The 8,302-nt window shown below is 37.1% G+C and overlaps 1 protein-coding gene across 1 annotated transcript in view; it reads left to right on the forward strand.

Moving 5' to 3' along the window:
- The window catches only part of LOC118909390 (leucine-rich repeat-containing protein 37A3-like), a 90,869-nt gene that overhangs the window by 13,605 nt on the left and 68,962 nt on the right, over positions 1 to 8,302 (forward strand). The window lies entirely within an intron of this gene.

The following is an 8,302-nucleotide window of genomic DNA, read 5'->3' on the forward strand; positions in this document are numbered from 1 at the left end:
ATGTACCACATCCTCTTTATCCATTCATCTACTGATGGACACTTAGGTTGCTTCCATATCTTGGCTATTGTAAATAGTCCTACGATAAACAAAGGAGTGCATATGTCTTTTTCAAACTGGGCTGCTGCATCCTTAGGGTAAATTTCTAGGAGTGGAATTCCCGGGTCAAGTGGTATTTCCATTTTTAGTTTTTTGAGGAACTTCCATATTGCTTTCCACAAAGGTTGAACTAGTTTACATTCCCACCAGCAGTGTAGGAGGGTTCCCCTTTCTCCACATCCTCGCCAGCATTTGTTGTTGTTTGTCTTGTGGATGTTGGCCATCCTTACTGGTGTGAGGTGATATCTCATTGCGGTTTTAATTTGCATTTCTCTGATGATTAGGGATGTGGAGCATCTTTTCATGTGCCTGTTGGCCATATGATTTTCTTCTTTGGAGAACTGTCTGTTCAGCTCCTCTGCCCATTTTTTAATTGGCTTATTTGCTCTTTGTTTGTTGAGGTGCATGAGCTCTTTATATAATTTGGATGTCAACCCCTTATCAGATATGTCAATTATGAATATATTCTCCCATACTGTAGAATGTCTTTTTGTTCTACTGATGGTATCCTTTGATGTACAGAAGCTTTTTAGTTTAATATAGTACCAATTGTTCATTTTTGCTTTTGTTTCCCTTGCCCATGGAGATATGTTCATGAAGAAGTCGCTCATATTTATGTCCCAGAGATTTTTGCCTATATTTTTTTCCAAGAGTTTTATGGTTTCATGACTTACATTCAGGTCTTTGATCCATTTTGAGTTTAGTTTTGTGTATGGGGTTAGACATAATCCAGTTTCATTCTCTTACATGTAGCTGTCCAGTTTTGCCAACACCAGCTGTTGAAGAGGCTGTCATTTCCCCATTGTATATCCATGGATCCTTTATCGTATATTAATTGACCACATATGCTTAGGTTTATATCTCGACTCTCTATTCTGTTCCACTGGTCTATGGGTCTGTTCTTGTGCCAGTACCAAATTGTCTTGATTACTGTGGCTTTTGAAGTCAGGGAGCATAATTCCCCTGCTTTATTCTTCCTTCTCAGGATTGCTTTGGCTATTCGGGGTCTTTTGTGGTTCCATATGAATTTTAGAACTATTTGCTCTAGTTCATTGAAGAATGCTGTAGGTATTTTGATAGGGATTGCACTGAATCTGTAGATTGCTTTAGGCAGGATGGCCATTTTGACAATATTAATTCTTCCTAGCCAGGAGCATGGGATAAATGTCCATTTATTATTGTCCTCTTTAATTTCTCTTAAGAGTGTCCCATAGTTTTCTGGGTATAGGTCTTTCACTTCCTTGGTTAGGTTTATTCCTAGGTATTTTATTCTTTTTGATGCAATTTTGAATGGAATTGTTTTCCTGATTTCTCTTTCTGCTAGTTCATCATTAGTGTCTAGGAAAGCAACAGATTTCTGTGTATTAATTTTGTATCCTGCAACTTTGGTGAATTCAGATATTAGATCTAGTAATTTTGGGGTGGATTCTTTAGGGTTTTTTATGTACAGTATTATGTCATCTGTAAACAGGGACAGTTTGATTTCTTCCTTGCCAATCTGGATGCCTTTTATTTCTTTGTGTTGTCTGATTGCCATGGCTAGGACCTCCAGAACTATGTTGAATAAAAGTGGGGAGAGTGGGCATCCCTGTCTTGTTCCCAATCTTAAAGGAAAAGCTTTCAGCTTCTTGCAGTTAAGTATAATGTTGGCTGTGGGTTTGTCATATATGGCCTTTATTATGTTGAGGTAGTTGCCCTCTATACCTATTTTGTTGAGAGTTTTTATCATGAATAGATGTTTAATTTTGTCAAATGCTTTTTCAGCATCTATGGAGATGATCATGTGGTTTTTGTCCTTTTTTTTGTTGATATGCTGGATGATGTTGATGGATTTTTTAATGTTGTACCATCCTTGCATCCCTGGGATGAATCCCACTTGATCATGATGGATTATCTTTTTGATGTATTTTTGAATTCGGTTTGCTAGTATTTTGTTGAGTATTTTTGCATGTCTGTTCATCAGGGATATTGGTCTGTAATTTTCTATTTTTGTGGTATCTTTCATGATTAGTGATATTAACTCTATTTTCTTATTATATATGGTTTTGGGAGGAGGTCTCTGTCTCACCTCTTATGCTGCCACCTTTAATCCTTCGATACAGCATGGGCTTTTAAAAATTATCCAAGTGATTCTAATGTGCAGCCAGGACTGAAGACCACTGTCCTAAGGAGAAAATTGGACTGTACACTGTACACAGAGATATTTACATAAGGAATGTTACATTTTATATACATATATATACACACACACACAACATATATAATATACATATATATAATATAATAGGAAACAACCGATATAACCAGCAACAAAGGACGGGTTTTTTAAATTATGGAACAGGGAGGATTCTGGGAAGATGGTGGAGTAGGAAGTACCAGGTATCTGTTTCCACTCTAGTCAGCAATACACTGGCAGAATGTGTCTTATTTGGGACTCTGGAGTCTGTTAAAGGCTTGCAACTCCCAGGGAAAGAGTTGGATGGTTAATTTTGGTCAATTTCAGCTCTTAGCAGCTGCTCATCCCCCACCCCCAGCCATGTGGCAGGTAGGGTAGTTGTGCATGTATTTTTAGAGCAGCATGACACAGCTTGTGAGAGGCAAGATGGGCGAAAAGGACCCTGTCCTCCAAATACCAAGGGATTTTTACTCTGGGCATTGATTGCTGCTTTAGATCACAGATTGCTGCTTTAGATCACAAAGCTGCAGACAGGGCAACTGCTTTTGTTATTGTACCTCCCCCACTGCTGCAAGCCCCTCCACCTCCAGCTGAAATGACTCCCATGAGATTTAAAAAGCCAGCATCTCCTTCCCTCACTTCATTTTCCACTTTTTCCTCTTTTGGGAGCTAGATGTTAAAGGCTGGGGCTTTCAAAAACAATTGCATATATGGGGAAAAATAGAAAGTGACTGTGCCTGCCCAGGGCAAGCTCAGAAAAAGACCAGAGGTGACCTTAAGTTTATATCTCAGGCTGATCCTCTGCACAGAGACAGCCTACAATTTTAAGCAAAAATAGCAGCAAAGAAGGAGAATCTGATTTCCAGAGTTACAGCGGCATTAGTCAGGTACAACAACAATAAAAACACAAGCCGAGCATGCGTGCGTGTATGCACACACACACACACACACACACACACACACAGGGAAGTATAGCCCATTCATAGTAAAAAATAAATCAAGAAACAGTCCCTGATAGATACCTGATAACATATATACTAGACAAAGATGTTAAAACAATTTTAGGAGGTGGTCAGAGAACTAACAGAAGATGTGGGGCATCAAGAAAGTGAAGTGTGAAAAAAATGGAAATATCAATAAAAATACAGTAAATCTAAACAGAAATTCTGGAGCCAAAAAGAACAGTAACTGAAATGAGAAATTCTCTAGAGGGATTCAGAGGCAGATTTGGGCAATGAGTAGAAAGAATCAGCAAACTTGAAGATAGGACCATGGAAATTACCAGGCCTGAGGAACAGAAAGAGAAAAGATTAAAGAAAAGTGAACATAGCCTAAAGGACCTATGGAATACTGTCAATCGACTCAACATAGCAGCCTGGGAATCCTAGAAGAAGAGAGAAAGGGGGAAAGAGAATATTTGAAGAAATAATGGCTGAAAACCTGCCAAATTTTATGAAATACATGGATATAAACATTCAGGAAACTCAAACTCCAAGTTGGATGATTTCACAGAGACCCACACCAAGATACATTATAATTATTTTTTAAATATTGTATATAAAATATAAATAAATACAAATATAAAATACAAATAAATTGAGGCACATGCAATGAAATGCACAAATCTTAGTGTACAGGTAGATGAATTTTAACATGTGTAAAATATACTCAAGGAACCATCACTCATATTAAGATATTGAACATTCTCACTAATTTTTCCCACTTCAATTATTTCACCCACTCTCCCCACCCTTTTCCCCTATGGCAACCACCAGTCTGTTCTCTGAGACACATTATAATTGAACTTCCAAAATACAATCTTGAAAGAGAACAGTGAATTTTTACATACAAGGGATCCTCAATAAGAAATGAGCAGATTTCTCATCAGAAAGTTAAAGGGCCAGAAAACACTGAGCCAATATATTCAAAGTGCTAAAAGAAAAAACTGGCCAATCAAAAATCCTGTATCAGCAAAAGTTGCCCTTCAAAATGAGGGAGAAATGAAGAGAAAACCAGATAAAAACTGAAGGAGTTTTGTGACGACTGGAGTCGCCCTGCAGGAAACGCTTGAGGGAGTCCTAGAAGGTGCAATGAAGGACACTAGACAGTAGTTCAAAGCCATATGGAGAAAAAGTGCTCTCACTAAAGGTAAGTACATGGGCAAGTTTAAAAACTAGTATTATTATAACAATGATTTGTAACTGTACTTTTTACTTCCCACACTATTTAAGAGGTAAATACATTTAAAGAAAGAAAACAGCAGTTACTAGTATAAAAGCTAGTATTACTGTAATGCTATGTAACTCCAAAAATTTTTTTTACATAGTTTAAGAGATTAGTGCATTTAAAATGATTATGTTTTGGGGAACACTATGTATAAAGATGTAATTTTGTGACAACAGCTGAAAGGGGTGAAGATGAGCTGTAAAGAAGCAGTTTTTTAATGCGACTGAAGTTGAGCTGGTATAAATTCAAATGAAAATGTTACAAGTTTAGCAATGCTAAATGTAATTCCCATGGTTACCACAAAGAAAATAGCTATAGAATATACACTGAAGGAAATGAGAAAGGAATTTAAACATTTCACTACAGAGACAGAAAATCAACTAATCACAAGACAGTAGTGTAGAAAAGCTATAAAGCATACAGAAAACAAATAGCAGGACAGGAATAAGAACTGTGTATCAGTACTTAGTTTAAATGTAAATGAATCAAGCTCTCTAAAACAAACACAGAAATTGGCGGAATGCATAAAAGCACATGATTCAAATATACACTGTTGAGAGGTGCACTTGTAATCCAACGACACCAACAGGTTGAAAGTGAAAAGATGGAAAAAGATAATCCATGCAAATAGTAACCAAAGGAGAGCACAGGTACCTGTGTTAGTACCAGACAAAGTAGACTTTAAATTAAAAGGTTGCAAGAGACAAAGAAGGACATATATTAATAAAAGGTTCAATACAGAAAGAAGACATATTTATGCATCTAGTGAAGAACATCAAAATATATAAAGTGAACAGTGACAGAACTGGAAGAAGAAACAGATAGTTCTATAATAATTGGAGACTTCAGAAACCCATTCACAATAATAGAACAGCCAGACAATGGAAAACAGGGACTTGAACAGATTACTTGTTCATAGCAGCATTATAGATAAAAAGTGGAAGCAACTCAAAGTGTCCATCAAGTGGATGAATGGATAAGCAAAATGTAGTAAATAAAATGGAATATTATTTAGCCTTAAAAAGGAAAAATTCTGCAATGTGTTACAATATAGATGAACCTTGAGGATATGATGCTGAGTGAAATAAGCCAATCACAAGAAGAAAATACCGTATGATCCACTTATATGAGGTTGGAGTAGTCAAAATAATGGAAAGTATTATAGTAGTTGTCAGGCTGAGGGGATGGGAGAAGGCAGTTATTGAAGCACATGGAGTTTTTGGGATGTTGAAAAAGTTCTGGAAATTGTTAGTGGTGATGGTTGCACAACATTGTTAATATACTTAAGACCAATGCATTGCACATTTTAAAAAGGTTCAAATGGTAAATTTACAAGATGAGAAGAGTTATGGTGATAGTTTTACAAGAACGTGAGTCTATTTAATACCACTGAACTTTACACTTAAAAATGGTTAAGATGAAAATGTTACCATATGTATATTTTACTTCAATACTTCCTAAAAATTATGGAGCAACCACAAGATATAGAAATTATGTCATAGACATAGTTTTATTGACACAGAAAGGTATCCATAACATATTATGAAATAATGCTAGTAGTAGTATGCTAGTACATATAATAGGATCCCATTTATGAAAATTTATGAATAGATGTCTGTATGTGGTATATGCATAGAGAGAGATTTGGAAAGATGCTTATTAAAATAGTGAAGTGGTCCTTTGAGGTGAAGTCAACTTTTTATAATTCTCTGTAAAGCAGTTTTCATTGTGGAGTAGAAAGGGTTTAGGAATACTTAAAAGTCAAATGAATGGGAGGCAGGACTAGAATGTCATTATAATGAAATAACCATAAGCTTAATCAAAATTAGAACTCATATGAAGAAAAGCTGTTTAACAGAAAGGCATGGTTAGTGTAAAGCATAGGAAAATGAAGCTTTAGGAGCCAGACGCTGGGGCTGTCCAACTCATGCATTGTGGGTAGGTGTTTGGGGGGCACTAGGTATGCCTAGAGCTCTCTGGCAGGTGTTGCCCTCTTGTGGCTCATCAAGCTAACCTCTTGATCCAATTCCATGTTCACCAACTTTTGTGCCTCTTAAATGTGTCTATAGGGTGAGAATGACCTGGTTTTCCAATCATCTCAACAGTTGTGTGTCTCAAAGTATATTAGTAAGTTGCTATTCTGATTTATATGTTGGGCTCTGTGCTTGGTTAATGAGAGTCTACATGAGAGAAGTGGGTCCTGCATAATCTATTGCTGTGGAAGAAATTAAGAAAAGAACTTTGTTAAACTTTGTTACTTAAACAAAAAGCAATAATTATTTATTATCTCTAACAGTTTGTGTGCGTCAGCAATTTGGAAGTGGCTCAGCTGAGTAGTTGAGGCTCAGGGTCTCTCGTAAGGCTGCATTTTGATGCATTTCCAAATTGGCTCACTCACATAACTAGAAAATTGGTCTTGGCCTCTGTCTAGGGACCTCAGTTCCTTTCCACAGACGTCTCCCATTGAGTGTCCTCAGCACATGGCAGTTGGCTCCCCGAGAGTGAGCAATCCAAGGGACCAAGGCAAAAGCTGTAGTGCTGTTATGATGTAGCTCCAGAAGTCACAAACTGTCATATATGCTATATTCTGTTGGTCACACAGGGGAACTCCTGATTCAGAATGAGAGGTGACTACACAAAAACATGAATACCAGGAGGTGAGGCTCACTGGGGGCCGTGTTGGAGACTGGCTACCACATCAAGTGGCCATCCCTCGCACACCTGTACCTCACTGGGTGCCTTTCACTCAAACTAAAACAGTATACTGTAGCTTTTACATCTGTCATCACATTTTATCTTCATCACAGCCCTGCCAGTAAGGAGAGCAAAGAGAAATGGGGATCACCCTCAGGACACATTTGTTTCTCAGACGTGGATTGATTGGAATTAGACTATTCATGAGAGAAAAATGTCAAGATCCTGTGCTGTGCTTTGTGAGATTTGTGCTAAAATCACCTTTTTTACTGAAACTGAATGCTGGAAAAAAAGAATATATTTTCCTCAATATTAAGAGAATATAAAAAATTATTCAAAATGAGCTGATTTTAATAAGATCAGAAAAATGAAAGCAGACAACCTTGATGGGGAAATTCACATTTTCTGTTAACCAACTTAGAAGCCAAATAAGCATTATAGTCTCATGGTTATAGGTTATATATCAATAAACCATCATATTTACAGTAGAATCTCATAGGGAAGCTTTGTTGAAGTCAGCTTGTGTCAATTTTATGATGATAAGATGTCAAAGTATAAACCAATAAGAACAATCTTCACTTCAGCCTGGCTTACCCCCAGCATCTTCAAGATGCATGACTTGTAAATATTCTCCCACTTGTATCTTTTTCTATAAAATCAGATAAAATGGTAAGCTGAGTGTTTTATATTTTAACGACTTACGCCTGTGGCACCAAGTTCCTCAGTCTTTAGCGATTCCTGTTACTCAAAAATGTGGATTTTCATTTCAACCTTGTTTCTAATCAAGGCTGAATTTAAAGATCCCGAAACAATGAATCTGACCATGCTATAACCACAGTGACCCTTTCAGAGTCAGTAGTAGAATGTTGGATAGAGTAAGGGTCTGTGCCTGGCAGTATATGAAAGGGAAAGTAAGATGACCATGTCTTTCTTGTCCGAAATGCTCATCCAAATTGGAAAGTCACTCTTCAAATCAAGAAAGAACTGGAGTCCAGATGATTAGGATAGCTGAGAGGAGAGGATCGTGAGAATAACATACATTGTGTAACACCCACCTACTGGGCAGTGGTATCCAAATGAAGAAACCAAGGCTCAGGCAAGTCATGT

This window comes from Manis pentadactyla, chromosome 4 (genome assembly GCF_030020395.1).
Source record: "Manis pentadactyla isolate mManPen7 chromosome 4, mManPen7.hap1, whole genome shotgun sequence".
In the NCBI taxonomy this organism is placed as follows: domain Eukaryota; kingdom Metazoa; phylum Chordata; class Mammalia; order Pholidota; family Manidae; genus Manis; species Manis pentadactyla.